Source organism: Myotis daubentonii, chromosome 7 (genome assembly GCF_963259705.1).
Source record: "Myotis daubentonii chromosome 7, mMyoDau2.1, whole genome shotgun sequence".
NCBI lineage: Eukaryota > Metazoa > Chordata > Mammalia > Chiroptera > Vespertilionidae > Myotis > Myotis daubentonii.
The window spans coordinates 12,312,870-12,330,194 of NC_081846.1; the positions used below are offsets into that span (position 1 = coordinate 12,312,870).

General features: G+C 37.0%; 1 protein-coding gene across 3 annotated transcripts in view; it reads left to right on the top strand.

Moving 5' to 3' along the window:
- PARD3B (par-3 family cell polarity regulator beta) overlaps positions 1 to 17,325 on the top strand; it is a 917,882-nt gene that overhangs the window by 219,494 nt on the left and 681,063 nt on the right. The window lies entirely within an intron of this gene.

Below are 17,325 nucleotides of genomic sequence, written 5' to 3' on the forward strand. Positions count from 1 at the left end.
TACTTCAAAGTGAAATGTAATTTTACTGTTCAAGCGACGGAGCTGAGATCAAAAGCATTTGAGAGGTGACCGAGGTGGCCATTACAAGTAATTGGAAAAGAAGTACAATTTCTTATTACTGCATCTAAAAATGAGGACAACATTCTTTAAATATCACATTTATATGAAAACTTGCACAAACTCAATTCACATGCTTAATTGGAAGCTACTATAAAGACATTTCATTGTTTTTATAACATGTTCAGAAATAAAACTGCTCTTATTTAAGCATCACATAGCAGAAATATTAAAATCAAGTCTAGAATAGAGGAAAAGTAGAAAATGGTGATGTGCCAAAGGTACGTAAGAATAGAATTTGCTTACAATTAAAGGGAAACAGAATATTTTCTGCACCCAAAGCAAATCTGCTGAATAGACTTGGCTTATTCTTGCACATATTTGACAGCTAAAGAATGGATTGCCTTTCTAACAAAAGCCTTCTCACTGTAGTGGGTCATGTCATAGTTCCTACTCTGGAGTAATGGGACCTTCCTATCTGAGAGGGAACTATTCTAATCAACAGGGTACATGGATTTCGTGAAACGGGTTTTCAGATTTTTGTGTGCTACAGTGTAAGTAAATTGTATAGAATAGGATTTGTCACACTTGTTCAATGGACTCCTGAGTCTATATAGGTTGTATTGTGGAGAGTCACTAGTGACTGTCCTGTTATCATTTTAGTGGTCTTAAAAATTATATTCTGAATTATCCGAATGATTTTTAAAAATTTTACTTCCACAAGATTTCAGTGTCCATCCTTGCTTTCATGTGTGGAACTGATTCAGCAGTAGTTGATTTTTCCGGTATGGGCAAGAATTAAATAACCTTCCTATATAATAAAAGGGTAATATACAAATTGACCGAATGGTGAAACAACCGGTTGCTATGATGCACACTGACCACCAGGAGGCATACACTTAATGCATGAGCTGCTCACTGGTGGTCAGTGTGTGCTTCCACAACTTGGGTGCCAGCTCAGCCAGAAGCCAGGCTCACAGCTGGCTAGCGCAGCGGCGGTGGCGGGAGCCTCTCCTGCCTCTGCGGCAGCACTAAGGAGTGGTGAGCCAAGCAGTAAGGAGTGAGCAGGCAGGCAGTTAGGAATGAGGAGTTCTGGATTGCAAGGGGGCGCAGGCCGGGCTGAGGGATCTCCCCCCTCCCCTTCACGAATTTCGTGCATCGGGCCTCTATTTCAAATATAGAAAGTGAGGGGATATTGAATCATTTTATTGCATACACTTCATCAGCGAATATACTGTATTCATGTTGAAAGGAGTTGAATTTCATGGGAGGTGAGAATGACCTAACACATTAAAAGAACAACTAGAACATAAGCATTAGGGTACTCTGTGTGTGTGGTGGGGCAGTGGAGATAAGAAAGGACTGGCGAGGGAGGTGAAATGAGAGTGACCTACAAGAGGAAGTGGATTCTAGGCTGTGGAGGGTTCCCTGGGGTTGAGGCATGAGACAGGGCTATGACAGCACAGTCATACTGTAGAAGTTTCTTTCCCCCCCAGTATAGTACATTTCCTTGTCAGTGACATTTCTAACTCACAGTTACTAGTTGTCTTTAAAACAAAAGAACTCTTAGTTCTATAGCAAAGTATGCTGGGCACTATAAAGAGAAAAATGGAAAATGAACGCCTGGTCCCTATTATTAGGAACTAATATGCTTTGAAACGGAAGTGCTGTACAGATGTAAGTTGGCATTATTGCTGGAGTAAAAGAAAAAGCATTGTTCTGAGCAGGCAATTAAAGTTATAGAAGAAGATTTATTGCACTGAAAATACCCTCCAACTCCAGCTTGTTATCTGACAATACTTTCATTTATCATGAAAAATGGTGAATGTATAGTGCATGCCCTATTATGGTTTGATCATCAGGAATTTCATAGTCACATAAATGGGTGCCATGTTGTAGATAAATCTTGAAGAGTCCAAGTATTCAGCACTAAAAGCATTTGGTATTCACTGCCACTTTTGAACGTTACAGCTCAGGAAGATTGGAGATTCCCCCTTTTCTCCCACAGTTGGGGGAAAGGCCGAAAGGCACTTGAGGAGCCCCATGATACTTGCTGCTTCAACAGAGCCCCTCCCTCCCCCCAAAAAAGACTGTGTTTTCCAGACCAGTCTCGGCAGTGGTTTAACTTAACCAAAGCCATACCTCAGCTCATATCCTCTCTGTGCTTAAACCCTTTGATGCCATAGATTTACCTGGAATAAAATCCCGGTCTTTAGCATGAGTGTCCTGGCTGCTCTACTTCTCCAACGTCCTCACCATCACTTTCTCCATTCCCCTGCCCCAACCATAGAAGCTGCCTTTTCTTCTTCCAGCCTAACAGTCTCCCACTCAGCAATGTTCCTCTTACTTCAGCCCAGTCTCCGCTCTTCACCTGGTGATAACTTTCTGCTCTCATATGACGTATCATCTAAGGAAAGCCGAGGACTCATAAATGACCATTTTTGTCCTTCATAGTTGCTCTTACTGTTTCTATATGTATTTGTATTCATTTTACACGTTTCCTTTCCTGGTCTGTTGTCTTCAGGAGCAAATACATCAATTGTATTCAGTACACCCAGTGCCCAGTGCAGCATAGAGGCTCAATGAATGCATTTGTACTGGTGTTTGGACAGAGGTGGTTTAAAGGGTTAAAATTCAAATAATAATTGGAAATAAAAATACTTCTTTAACATGAACTAACCAAGCAAATGAATCCTGTAACAGAGCTACGTTACAATGGTACTGGGCAAAATATGTTTAACTGAAGTAAAATTATATGTATCTGGCTAAAGTAGAAATACCTATATATAAATCTTAAAATTTTTTGAATATATATATATATATATATATATATATATATATATATATATATATATATATATCTCATTAGGAGAGCAAAACAGTCCATTAAATAATATATTTCCACCATGAAGAGGCATTTTGGCAATTAATAGATGGGAGCTGAAAAAAGGAAAATTAGAACAAAAGCTTAAAACACAAGGAGAAAGGACATTTCTCCTACCTCTATCCTCCACAGTGGAGTGTTTATTAAACCAAAAGTGATCAAATCACTTTTCCTGTGTCAGCATGGGCTGAAAAAGACACCTGCATTTCATGAATTGATGAGTAATTGTTTTTAGTTCTGATTCCGAGTACCCTGTTGATTGCAGTAGTGTGGTGTGGTTGGAAAAAAAAACTCCAGGTTTAGAGCTAGAACACCTGCACTTCAGTCCCAGTGTCACCACTTACCTTTTACATTAAACCTGGGACAAGCCACTTAACCTCACACAGGGTGATTTTATTTATGAAATGGTACCCTGCAGGATTCTTGCATGTATAAAATAAGATAATTACAGGGAAGCTCGTGGAGAGCTGCATGCAGTACTGAAATGAGCGCTTTGGAATAGGTATATATTTGTCTCTAGGTAATGAACTTTTTGCAGATGAGGGAGCCACACCCTGTACCCAGCTCTGGACAAACATACATTGGACTTGGTAGATGATATGCACTTTGGTGCAGAATGCTTTTTGCAGAATATAGCATAATGCAGCTGTGATCAGCATATTTTTGCCCCCCTTCCCCCATACTTGTGTTAGGAAAGCCGTGATGGTTGAAAAGGGAGATTTATTGATCTAAGGAATGAACAAGTTCAATTTCAGAATAAAGTACTCAATGTACCTACCCACTAATTTATAAAATATTTTTATAATTATCAAAACATCTGAGAATGAGGTATAATAAACACATGCATTTTTCTAATGTATTTTGAAATTAGCATTTAAATGAATGAAGCTTTTAGCTTCATTTATAATTTTTTTCCCATTGAATGATTAAGGTACTCTTTCGTCTTGTGTGGGATAATTAAGTATATAGATACATTGTGCCTATCAAGGGAGATACAGTGGGTGGTGGTATTTTGTTATGTTTGAGAGCAGATTATTTTGCATCTCAAAATTAGAATTTTGTGTCTCTGATATTGTGAAGCAAGTTAATAAATATTGAGCATATAAACTTTGTATCTAACTTAAAACTGTATACATATGATAGTTAAAATGGTGACCATATATGTTTTTAAAATCCCTTTAAATTATATCAGAGACAAAAATATAGTACATGTGTACATATATGTGGCCAATGCTCGTGTGTTTGTACGAAGTCGTATATGAAGAAAATACAATGCTAACACTAGTTATTTCTGGAAGGTGGGATTACGGAATATATTTTTTCCTGTGATTTTTAGGTTAGAGATTGTCTACAATGATCATATACTTTGTTGGTCATAAAAATGTTATGAAAGTGGATTTTATGTGCCATAGAAAATTATAGGACTTAAAGAAAAACAATTCCCTTTGAAATGAAGGGCCTCTACAGCTACAGCACTTCTCTCTGGCTGTAACTCACACCCTCAGTGCCCAGTTAGCTGTTCCGCCCTCAATAACATGGGGCATTTAATTAGTATCCACTGGAGTGTGATTGGACCCCCGATGCGGCACGCTTCCGCATGAACTATCATAGTGGAACCTGCCTTTTAGTAATGACAATGAAGCCATCCAGTAAATTTCCCTGATTAAGTAAGACTCTATAGGAATCCAAGCTTTTCCTTTTATATGCTATATTCATCAGGTAGTCAATACATAGTTCAAAATATACTTTTACAAGATGTCTTACCTTTTTAAAATAAGAGACATGTGAGAGATTAATACATTTTGTTTAACATATTTTAATAACTAAATTTGGTTTTATTGACTTAAAGGGTCTAGGGATTTTAAACGTTTGGATTATCATCTGATAAAAATATTAAAACTGGGCTCATTCCAAAGGGAGCTTCGCCCGCGCACGTGTGTGTTGGTGAATGTGTTCTCAGTGTTTGTGCACAGGCCCCGCTGACGCCCCTTCAGTGGCCGCTATTGTGTCTCATTGAGTCACAGATGCAATAAGTAGCATTCCAGCATGGTCATGTGTTCGTGGCAGTGTCTGCTCAGGTGGCACCATGACTCAAATATGTTCCCGTTTAAATGACTTTGTCTCCAAAGGTGCAAGTCTTCAGATATATATAGATTTTTATATGGCAACTGAAATGCCGGCTTCCCTTTGTTTTAGGATGAGGGCAAATTCCACGGGGTTTATTTTTCCCTATTTCACGTGAAAACAATGTTTTCTCTCCCTCTTCTAGTGGAAACACGGCAGTTTCCTCTGTTTTATTTACGATGCTTGTGCCCATTGTATACAATACAAATTGTCATCACTGCATCAGATAAATTTTTGCAAAAATGAGTTATTTGCTGTTAATACAACTTAAGAAATTAAATCTAAAAGAATGAGCAAAAACTTTTACAATATAGGAAGTTTAGAAAAAAAATAGCAAATTGACTTTAGATTATTTTAAATGAGTAACAATTCAGGTTGGTGATATTCCAGGAGGTTCAACTGCCTCATAGAAAATGAATAACTTAATAATTTTTAGTCAGACTGAAATATTTTTTGAAAAATTTAAAAATATTTTATATATTAATTTCTTATTTTAGGATTGGCCTTGTAGCAGGATACTGTGTGTATGTGAGAGAGTGTGTGTACACATAATAGTAGTTATATTTCAAAGCAATAATCTCTCCAGCCCACCTCTAATCTCTCCAGCTTCGGAAATGAGGTGATATAAAACTTCCCGGTGGCTACTAAATATTATATGTGTTGACACCCACATACATGTATGGGTGGTGGGTGAGGGAGGAAGGTGATTGTACAGAATTAGGTGGCCTTGGAAGCTTTCATTTCCCTTAAAGAACAATGTTTTCTCAAATGAGGAGGATTAAACAAGAGCCTGAAAGAAGAAAAAATAGAGAAGCAATATATTGACAAGAGCTTGTATGGAGAGTTATTGGAAATGATGAGGGATCCAGTGTCAATGAGAGAATAAAATGTTCCTACAGAATGGAGGGTGGGAAACTAATTAGATTTTGTAAAATGCTCCTGAAAAATTAGAGGGATGTTCCCACTTAAATGTATCTTTTAAAAACCCCCTAGAGTCGGAGGACCGGTGTCTGTTACAGCCAGCTTGGATTTCTGAGCAAATGTGCTGGAAAAAAATGATTTTGAAATGATGTATTTTTAAACTTTAAAATGTTGTAAAGCCTCGTTTACCCCCGAGTGCTGATGAGGAACATTGCTGTGTAGAACAGGAGTTGGGTCTCTGGCAACTGCTGCCTTAATGTTCCAAACTGTGGAACCCGGTAAAGGGAATGCGTCCTTAGGAACCTGCGAGGGGGAGGGGGAGGAGGTCATGGTACAGGGCTTGGCCAGGTTTGCAGGAGCTTCAGATCCACGGTAAAGGTGGCTCTCAAACTGGGCCCACCAGAGTCCTCTGCGAGCCTCATTTGATGGCACCTGCTCCCAGGTGCCCTCGTAGCTTCTGACTCAGTGGGTCTGCACCGGGGCCTGGGGATTTGTATTTCTAACAAATTCAAAGCTGCTAGTCTGGGGCCCACGTGTTGGGAATGGCTGCACTAGCGAAAGCTTGGAGGAAAAAACAAAAACCAAAAAAACGGAGGCAAGCTTTGGCCAAAAGTATGACAGTCACCTCCCAGCTGGACAGATAAGAGAACTGCCGTTTGTGAATTACTAAATACTGTGCTGGGTCTTGGCATCAGACCTTCCATCCAACCTTGTGAGGCAAGTAGTGCGATATCCCTGTCACAGCACCCCCCCTGCAGAACTCAGTTTCCTTAATTAACTGGCCCAAAGTTTAAAGCCAGGGTAGCGGTTGCGCCTGAGGGTCTGGTCTGCCTTTGTCTGCCTCTGAAGTCTTACCTCTTTGCATCAAAACATACTTTTGCGCTTGTTCCCTAAGAATCGTTATTTCCTTTTCCATTTTATTCACATTTGCTATTCAGAAGCTCCCAAAGCTGCTTGTATTTTTATACCATTGATTTCTGAAATTATATTCTTTTTTTAAAGATATTTTTTTAAATTGATTTTTAGAGAGAGAGAGGGAGAGGAACAGAGAGAGAGAAATATCAATGTGAGAGTGAAACATCTATCAGCTGCGTCCTGCACACACCCCCGCCCTCCTACCTTACGCCCTCCCCCACCCTTTTGCCTCTCACCCTCCCCCCTCCCCCACCCCCACTACTGGGGAACCAGCTCCCAACCTGGGCATGTGCCCTGACCTGGAATTGAGCCAAATACATGTAGTCCTGCGTCATATCAGGTATTTGAGAGCAGTCAAGAAGTATGTGTTGAGCAAATGGTAAAGCATTTCTTCTACTGAGTTATAAACTTTTTATCTCAAATCAACTTCTTAAAATTTTGTGAGATAAAAAATTTATAAGACATTGATTTCATATAAGAACTTGAACACATATGTTCTAAGTTCCATTTTATTTCAAACTTTATTAATAACCTGCATTATTCACTTACCCTTCAAAGTATACTTTTAAATATGACAAGGTTATATTTTTATATGTGATTTTATTACCATTTGACCTTTGACTCCAACCTCTCTTAATCCATCTTCTGCACACTGAACCACATTTCTAGGTCAATTTATGGAGGGGGAAGAAAGATGCAAGGTTTCCGAGATACAAATTCGACAGAGTGCACATCTTAAAATAGGAAAATGGATTGTGCATGCTAAAGATTAACTATAGCTAAATGAGAGTTGCAAATAGAGGCATGTGTTGAATTGAAAGTCAATTTGGTAGAATGTAATATAGTGGAATCTGACAGGTGTTAATATTATCTTCAAAGGGAATAAACTAGAAGCCATAAAAAGTATATGTAGCCACCACTCATTATGTTCTACGATCTTCCTGCTGACTTAAAGGGAAGTCTGAAGAAGAAAATAACTAGTTTATGTAAATGTGTATTTTCTGATAATTCAAGATTTAACTTTCTGTCTTGAACAACTTTCTCATGTGGAAAATCTTAACCTTAGATGGGCATAATTTGTTATTTTGCATAATGCTTATAAAATTTTTCATAAGCTTTCTTATAGAAATCATAAAATACCAACTGGGTATATATTTTACTATTGCCCAGATTTTGCTCAAAGACTAAAAATTACATTGTTAGTATATAAAGGATAGCATTAAAATACATTCTTAGAATCTTGATGGTACTTATTTGAGTTTATATGAAAAACAGGTTCTAAAGATTGTACATGTGCATCAGAGCTGATTTACTCTTTTATGGGATGGATGTGAGTTTAGCTGATTTCTTTCATTTCTGAGAACCTTACATAGACACTCTTGCATTTATATAGGTTAAGGAGTGAATAGATTCTGATTCCAGCTGATTTTATTTCATATAAAACTGTAACTTTCACAAGTACACCTTGATCTCAAACCCATTAGAGAGGCTTACTGTTTAAAAAAAGAACAAACGTTTTTTTTCCCGACAAATTATTTGTATAGATAGTATTGATCTGAAGAATATTTTTGAGATATTTATCATCCTTCTCACATTTTCTCACCTTGAATCATTTTACATATAACCCTATATAAAAATGGAAAACATATATGTGATAAAGTGATACACCTAATTAAAAAACAAGAGACAGAATAGGAAAGGATATTTGCAAACTATTTAACAGCCAAAGGATTAAATGTCTAGAATATGAAAGAAGTCCCTAGGAATCAAAATGGAAAATAATGAAAAAAAGAATAGGAAAGAAATAGGGAGGCTTTGAACAGTAAATTTACAGAAGAAAGGAATGGCAGGAATGAAAAAAAATGCTCATCTTCACTATCTGGGAATTGGAAATGAAAACAAAGTGCTTTGAAGATTGGCAGAATGTATAAGGATGATAGCCAGAGCTGACTTTCTCACACTGTTGTGGAGAGCAGCTGCTGTCGTGTAGCAGGGGTGGGAATGAAGGATAAAGCCTTTTTGACAAGGCAGTTAGGGAGTAGCTTTCAAAACCACAAATATGCAGAATCTTTGATCCAGCATTCAAACGCTTGCAAATGCTAGGCATTATCCAAGGAAGTACACAGGTATGTACATTATAGAATCGTAATGGCTAAAAAAAGTAATAACCCTAATGGTCATCAATGAGAAATTTTTAAATCTGTTACAATGATCACGTTGTAGAGTATTAGACGGTAGTTAAGTTTAGTATTCAGGCTTCATATTTCTTATCTCATTGCCTCCTATGTGTCTTTGGATGAATATTTTATCTCCTGGTTGAGAAGAAATGATTCTTATGTCAGGGGATTCTGACTGCAGGACATGGTTCCGAATTCCTGAACCACAGACTATATCAGTGTTTCTTCTCCTCTTAACTCACCTCCTCTGCCTGGAGCTGAACGAGGGAATTACAGAGCCATACACAGTGTGATCATTCTCTGATTACAAAATATATTGCATATTTTAAAATACTCGTGTTTTAAGCCTGTTATTGTGAAACACATATACCAAAGGATACATGTAAAAATTCATGCACAGTTTCACCAGTAAAATAAACAATTCCATGTAGTTACTGCACAGATTAAGGATAGACGATTACCACATATTTCTATATCCCTAAACATTATATTATTGTGTCTTGATGGAATGTTATAATATCCATTTTTCGGTAAGTTTCCTTTTCTCCTTACATTATATATTTTAATTCATCCATGTTGATGATAAGTACCTGTTGATTATCCATTGTCATTATTATAGAACTGTGCTTTTCAATTAGTTTTGACTGGCAGCCAACACAAGAAATATGTATAAGTGACAAATTAGGACACACACACACACAATTAAAAGTGAAGTTGTGCACAATAATTATATTTACTATGAATTGTACATTCTTGTATTTTTTAATTCAGCTTACTTTTTTAAAAAATTGATTGCAGCTCAGTAAATTGATTCCATCTTAGCTATTATATAATACTTAATTGGAGGAATACATCCAAATTGATTTATTCATCTGTTTCATTTTTTATAGACATTCTGGTTGTTTTCTTAAAGATATGGTTTGGTTGTTGCTTTAAAGGTATTACATAAAATCTTCAATCCACCTGTAATTGATTGGATGTTATGTGAATTACTGGTCTACTGTCTTTTTCCCCCCATTTGGATAACTTAATTAACTCAGGACCATTTCCTGAAAATTCACCCTTTCTCCAGTGATCCGATATGTCACGGGTCTGTTTCTGAGATCTCTGGTCCACTGGCTGTGTTGTCTATAGCTTTACCATCTCAATTTACTCATTTACCCAGCACGTATTTATTGAGCAGCTATTACATGGCAGGCACTGTTCTAGATGTTTGAGATAACTCAGTGCCCAAAACAAATACCCTTGTGATGTGGAGTGTATTTTCTAATATGGGGAGTGGATCCATAAACAATAAATGTTAAGCAGGATGTTGAGAGATGATAAATCCTATTTTCACTTCTCAGAATAAAAGGCAAATTAAAGCGAAGTGTTGAGAAGGACAAGAGTGGGAGAAGGCTTTCGATGTTGAATGGGGTGGACTCATTGGTCGGGCATGTCCCCTCATCTTGTTTTTCTTCAGAGCATATTTTTTAATTTTTTAGCTGTATGATTCTCCATAAAAAAATTCGGAATTAGCTTATCCAGATTCATTTAAAAAGCTACATACTCTGACATTCATAATTAATAGTGTCTTAAGTAGCACATGCACTCATTTTTGCTGTCTCTTTTCTTTCTGGGTTAGAAATTAGTTTCAGTTGGTATAGGGTTGTAAATTGAGAACAACTTTCAGCACATAGAAAAAAATCTGTCCACTCTTTTTGGCTCTTGGGGTTGCTGCTGATATATCAGCTGTTATGTACTTTTAATTCCTTTGTGGTTGATCTGTTTTCCTCTCACTGGTTTTCAATTCTTCTCTTTTTTCTTAAGTTTCACTTACTGTATATATAGTTATCATTTTTTTCAAATTTATCCTGCTTGACATTTGTTGGATATGAAATTTATTAACTTTTGGCAAATCTGGAAATTTATAGCAGTTAGGACTATGGAGATTTTGTTTTCACTATTCTTGTTCTGAAACTTTGACTAGATACATGTCAGACCATTTACCTGTGTCTTCACTACACTTGAAACATGCATTCTTATATGTTGCACCTCTTAACTTGTATGGGTTGCATCTGGATTATTTCTTTAAACTTACTTCCGTTTCATTAAGTTTTTCTCCTATGCTGTCTAATATGCCATTTTTTATATATTCATCCTATAATTCATTTTAATTATATTTTCCCATTTCTTCTATGTAAGACCAGTTGCATCATGTTTATGTTCTCTTATTATTTGTTTTTAAAGCCTTTTTTATTTCTTTAATACGGGAAACAGTTATTTTACATTCTCAGTTTTCATATTCTTAAGTAACTTGTTGTCTCCCAAGACTTGATTCTGTTGTTTCTGCAGCCTCACAGTCTCATTCATAGTGCCTTGTAAGTTTTTTTTTTTCCCCTTTTTCTTTTTTTAAGCTCTGCTCTTTAGAATACTGTGGCGATTGTTTGAGAATATGCATGTACCTTTCTTTTCCTGCCAGCCAATTGGGAGCATTACTGCCAGTATTATTTTGAATTAAATTTCAGCTTCTGGTTTTTGGAATTTGGTAAGGATACATTCAGATGTGATTCCCCTCAACCCCCTCCACCCATTGCCAGTGTTAGGATGTCAAGTTTACTTGTCGATCTCTTCCGTGTAGTGAATTTATTTTTCAACACTAGTGCACTTCTGGTATAGCTTTTTTATGTCCTAGCTTTTTGTGCATACCTATTATGAAAGCCTACTATAAACTCTTTATTGTCAACATTCTCTAGGAGTTGTTTTCTTCCTCCTATCCTATGCACATGAATAATGTCAAGCGTACTAAGTTTTGTCATCTACTCTCAGAATAAAATTAGGCTTTCACGCTTACTAATTTCCTGGGTCCACCTTTCACTTTGATTTTTGCCTCCATGGTTTCTTTATTGTCTTTGATTTGAAACTTTCATTTTTAATTGAAATATGTTATCTGGATTTATTTTCCTCATTTAGAGTTTTATTTATCCTACTAGAAGTTGAAATTTCAAGCTTATTAACAATTTTTAAAATCCGTGTTCAAGATTCTTTTCAAAGCACTTGTGAAGATTTTTTAAAAGTTGAACAACTTCTCTAATTTATCTTGTGATTGTACCACTCTAGTCCTTTGATTTAGAGGTTTCTTGGGTATATAAATTGACTTTATGAAAATTTTTGCAACACATAATTTTAGGGAGGAAAAATGTCACAAATGAGATGTAGTGGCTATTGGAAAAAGACATCCCTTGAGATTTAAGAGTCTAATTTGGGGTATATTAACCTTGACAGAATAATTAGAATGCTGTCATTTTACAAGCAGATAGAAAAATGAATACTCTGTAAGATGTACAAGACACTCATCTCCTGAGAATTATGATTATTCCTAATTCATAAATTACTGTATGTGTGTTCTTTAAAAATAGAAACTCTTTCGGTTAATTTATTTGTAATTAAGACTTCTGAACTCAGCCCCTTGACTTCGCTGTTTCAGCACATGACTCGGCTGCACACTGACCTTCTGGAAACCCTTTAAATGAGGGGAACATGAGGTGCTGAATCCTAACGAACAGAAGCATGTTGGCATTTAGGGAATAGTGAAGTGCTGACATCTTTGGAGTCTAACTTTTGAACCTTTCAATGAAATTTAAATGTTAGTACAAGGTTATCATCCCCATACACTAATTTAAATAATCTTTAAAAGACTATAGTTTTACACATTAGGGCATCATGAGCATCTGATTAATGGCTGGTTTATGACACCTCTCTTAGAATGTATAAGAATGGGATAAACCTGAAAAAAAAGAGTAGTTTTTCAAAACACTATATATTTTTTCTATCCCGATAGTATATGCTTACTTAAGGCTAGAACCTATACTTAAATTAGCATTAATTTTTTTTTTCAGCTGGCCCAAGTAATTGTCAAAAAGTGGTGTTTAATGAGTTTATCATTTCACAGAAAGATAAGCAAATTGCCAATTAGGGTTTTTAGAAGTAGTGGTGGTTTCTGCTAATGGACAGATTGAGAGTCAGTTCACAGAGACTCAAACTAATTGGTATTATATTGCTAATAACTGAATGGTTAGTATATATTACATATGCACACCTACTATGAATGTACCCACACACATGCTAGTCAGGTCTCAATGGTGGTCAGCCATGTTGAATAACTTGGGTGGTTTGCTTTGGCAAATTCCCAGTATTTGGTGCTTGCACATTTGCTACTTGAAGCTCAGTTTACATTTTTATCTCTGTATTGTTCCATTTAAAACACTATTTGATGTGATATTTGGTGATATGATATTCCTGTTTTGTTACTTTTCTCTTCTGATTTCCCTACTAAGTAAATATAAGTGGGAAAGGTACCATCCCATTATTGAATCCATCCTTCCAGTAGAAAAGAAATAATCAAGGCCAATATGTGCCCTTGATATTTTGCAGGAAGTAAATCTATTTACTGTGTCTGGGTCTCATACGCTTTTGAGACATGAATGTGAATGAACCGTCTTCATCAGGCAAAGTATGTGCATACATGTATGATTAATGGGGTGAATGTGATGAAAGCATGTAAGAGGCTGATGAAGTTGTTACATTTGGTGATCCTGGCTCAGCAGGAAGTGGCTGAGATAAGTGTGTGTCACAAGCTCATTGTATTTGCTTAATTCTAGGTGGCAGTGCTGGGAGGGTTTCCCAGTCACCTCCCATTTTGGTCCATTGCTCTGCATCTTCATTCTCTAAGCAACCGCTGACCAAATGCTGAAATTCATGACTCTACCTATGAGCCTGTATACTGAGTGAGCTAGAACAGGGACGTGTTTAATGTATCTTTTATGGTATTGCATAATGTCTCCCAGAGCTCCACATGTGGTCTGTGCTGTCTTTGTATTGGGAGCTCGATCACTATGGCTGTCTGACAAACTGCAGTGAGTTCTGTTCAAAGAATCACATTGTTACCGTCTGGGGAAGGGAGAGAAACAAGTACAGAAGTCCTGTTGGTCTCTTCACTTCTACATGGAAGAGCTCAATTAGGCTTGAATTTGGTTACTACAATGCACCTATTTTACTAATAGGAGTTTTCCTTAGAGCTGGGAAAATGCCCCCAAAGATCAGAAAACTTTGGGTATTGCAGAGCTCCTAAGTGGGATGTCTAAGTCACTAGAAAATGTACCAGAGTGACTTCCCTAGTTTATACGAGTGCACTCCGTTATTTCCCGTTTATTCTTGGTGACACACATACTTCCCTCTCTGCTTTTCTTCATGAGTCACCAGTAAAGATTAGTGAACAAGAAAAGGAAATATGTCAAGTCTGCCTGCCGGTGTGTGATGTGGTATTCTGTTCATAAGTTCTGGAAGAGTGTGGTAAGAGGTAACTATTACCACACTCCCTTTCATCCCCACACACTAATCCAAGTGACTTTCCCCAAGACTTTGGAAATAATAGAATATCCAGAGGACATTAGAACATTATAAGAATGGAAAGGAATTTAACCTCTTCTCAGTGTGGCTGGTAAATAAGCATCATATCAAGCTAGATTCAGAGGTTAAACATTGTTTTATAGGTTTTTATTCTAAAATGAATTTTAAAACAAGATTCCTTGGTAGTTATAATTTTCTCTATCAAACTGTATTTGACTTTGCCATTACGTATTTTACACAGGTTAAATCAATGAGCAAGCTTAGCTCTATGGCATTATTAACAAATGGACACATTGCAATGAAATGCTCATTATCAACTGGCCAACATATTGATCTCACAAAAAGAACAAAAACACATGGACTGAGCATAGACTCTGTTTTTAATAAATGGCTTTAATTGTTGAAACAATTTGAGTATAAAATTGTTACAACTCCCACGTTGTGAAGTAAGGAGTGGTATTAGAAAGTAAAATGACAACCGTGTTTTACAAACAGTTGCTCTTGAACACATTCATGAGATACTTTATTTTTTTACGTTTTCAAACAAGTTTTGCTTGGTAAAAACTGATTGTCATTTTTGGGGTTGTTTTCTCCAATAGTGTTATAGGTGATTGCTCTAGTTAAACTCTAGTGGAGTGCAGTGATCTTTAAGTCTCATAATTGCAATTCTGCAAAATGTTATATAGAATGTATGTTTATAGGGAAGGCTGGTTAAGGCTTCTTACAACTTCCTACAAAAATACATAAAGGTTAATTTATAAAAAGGTATATGATGATTGTCTTGCCTTCCCCCCACCCCTAGTATTTGAAATGTCCATGTGGAAAAAAATAGTCAAACATTTTTGAGGTGCACATTGGAATAATGTGGTGAACGTTAAGCACAAATTTTATCAGAATTGATATATAAATACTCAAAAAAAAAATCCACATACACAGAAAGCTGCTTTAAGCTGTGGATTTCTAGGGATTAGTGTGTTTCCCAAGAGGCGAAGGCACTGTGCCTCCGGTCGCAGGCCTAATGTGCTTGAGACATGCCATAATCCTGCAGAAAGGCAAGGCTCCAGAGTGTCTTATTTCTTAATTATAATCACTGTTCTAATTATTCCACTTTAAGTGCTAACTTAAGTTTAAAGGCTCAGTAACTCAGCTAAATTTTTTTTTAACTGAGATGGAGAGGTTCTGTTGAATATTGCTCCGTCACTAATAAAATACATGATAAAAAGGAACTCACCACCATCTGATTTGATATCTTAGCAATAAAAGTTAACATGTTGACGTTCTTTCAATCCCCAAGTCATGCTATGGTATTTCTCAATTGCTTGTTTTCATTCTTAGCAAACATTAGTTTGTCTTGGAGTTCTGAGGGTTTTTTGATTATCAAAATAAACAAGAATTTGTTAGGAAGAGTTTACTACTTTCTGCTCTTTGACATTATTTTTTGATGTTCTATTTCTTTATAACCACATTTTTTTTTATCATTATCATCATGGCATCTGATCATTTATCAAATTCTTTAAGTGCTGCTATGTCCTGGACTTGATTTGAACAATATATGCTGGATAATTAAGAGCCATAGAGAGGGACAGTGGAGTAAGTTGTCAACTATAATACTATTTGAAACAAAATAGAAAGGGGATTTTGGAATCACACAAAAAAGGGGTTTCCATCAGCTTGGGGAGTCAGGGAAGTCTTCCTGGTGGATGGCCCATGGGCGAGTTGGGGTAACCATCCAGTGTCGGCTTCCTGAAGCCTGGATGTGGGAAAGAACTAGCATGGAACAGTGGCCGCTCGGGGAGATGGGGGCCGAGGGTTCAGCAAGCTTTAGCCATCGTTTGGTCTTGATGCAGAGCTGTGCTTGTTAACATAGAATACATCAGACTTAAGATGCTGGAGCTTCTCATCTACACAAGTTCAGCCAACTGAAGGGCATGCTCGCATCCATAGCAAAGAACTAAATGAGTGATGAGTGCCCTGCAGAAGAAAAGTGAAGAAGTGAAAACAGCGCGACGATTCAATCATACCCCCGCACACAGATATTAACTGAGCACTTTTTTATTTTAGTTTTGGAATATATTTAAAAGGAAAGGAGAGGAAGGGAGAGAAACATCGATGATGAGAGAGAATCACTGGACATGCTCCGGACTGGGGATCCAACCATGACCTCCTGCTTCATAGGTCGATGCTCAACCACTGAGCCACAATGGTTCGGCAACTGACTTTTTATGTACTGAGCGTGGTTCTAGAAGCTGAGGAGACCACAATGAATACATAGTCAATATGATCTTTACCCTTATGAGCCTCTGTCTTGCAGGAAAGACACATTTTAATAAATCGTTGCACAAATAAATGTGTAATTACAAGTTGCAGTAAATGCTAGTTAGAAAAAGTAAAGGATTTGAGAGACACAGGGTAGAGACGTCTTATCTAAATGTACGTAGGGATCAAATAAGCATTTTGTAGGAAGAGATATCATAATGAGACCTGAAGGAAGAGGTGGAGACGGCAATGGAAAAGCAAGGGTTGAGCATTCTAGGTGGGGATGGTTGGGGGGGGGAAGAGTGATGTAAGATGAGGCTAGAGAGGAATGGGTATAAGAGAACTCGAAGGGATCAAGAAACTGAAGATTAAGAGTCAACTGAAACAAAGAAGGGAGGAGCCAACTCTTTCCAGGTCTGTATGGACGTGATGCAGTTCAGTGAGAGCTGGGGCGGGTGGTTCTTTATTACTTTTTTACAGAGGAGTTTATTTAATGTAATAAGGAAGGTGGGTAGGTGAGGTAGGAATGCTGGGAACTTATTTAATGTAATAGGGAAGGTGGGTAGGTGAGGTAGGAATGCTGGGAATTTATTTAATGTAATA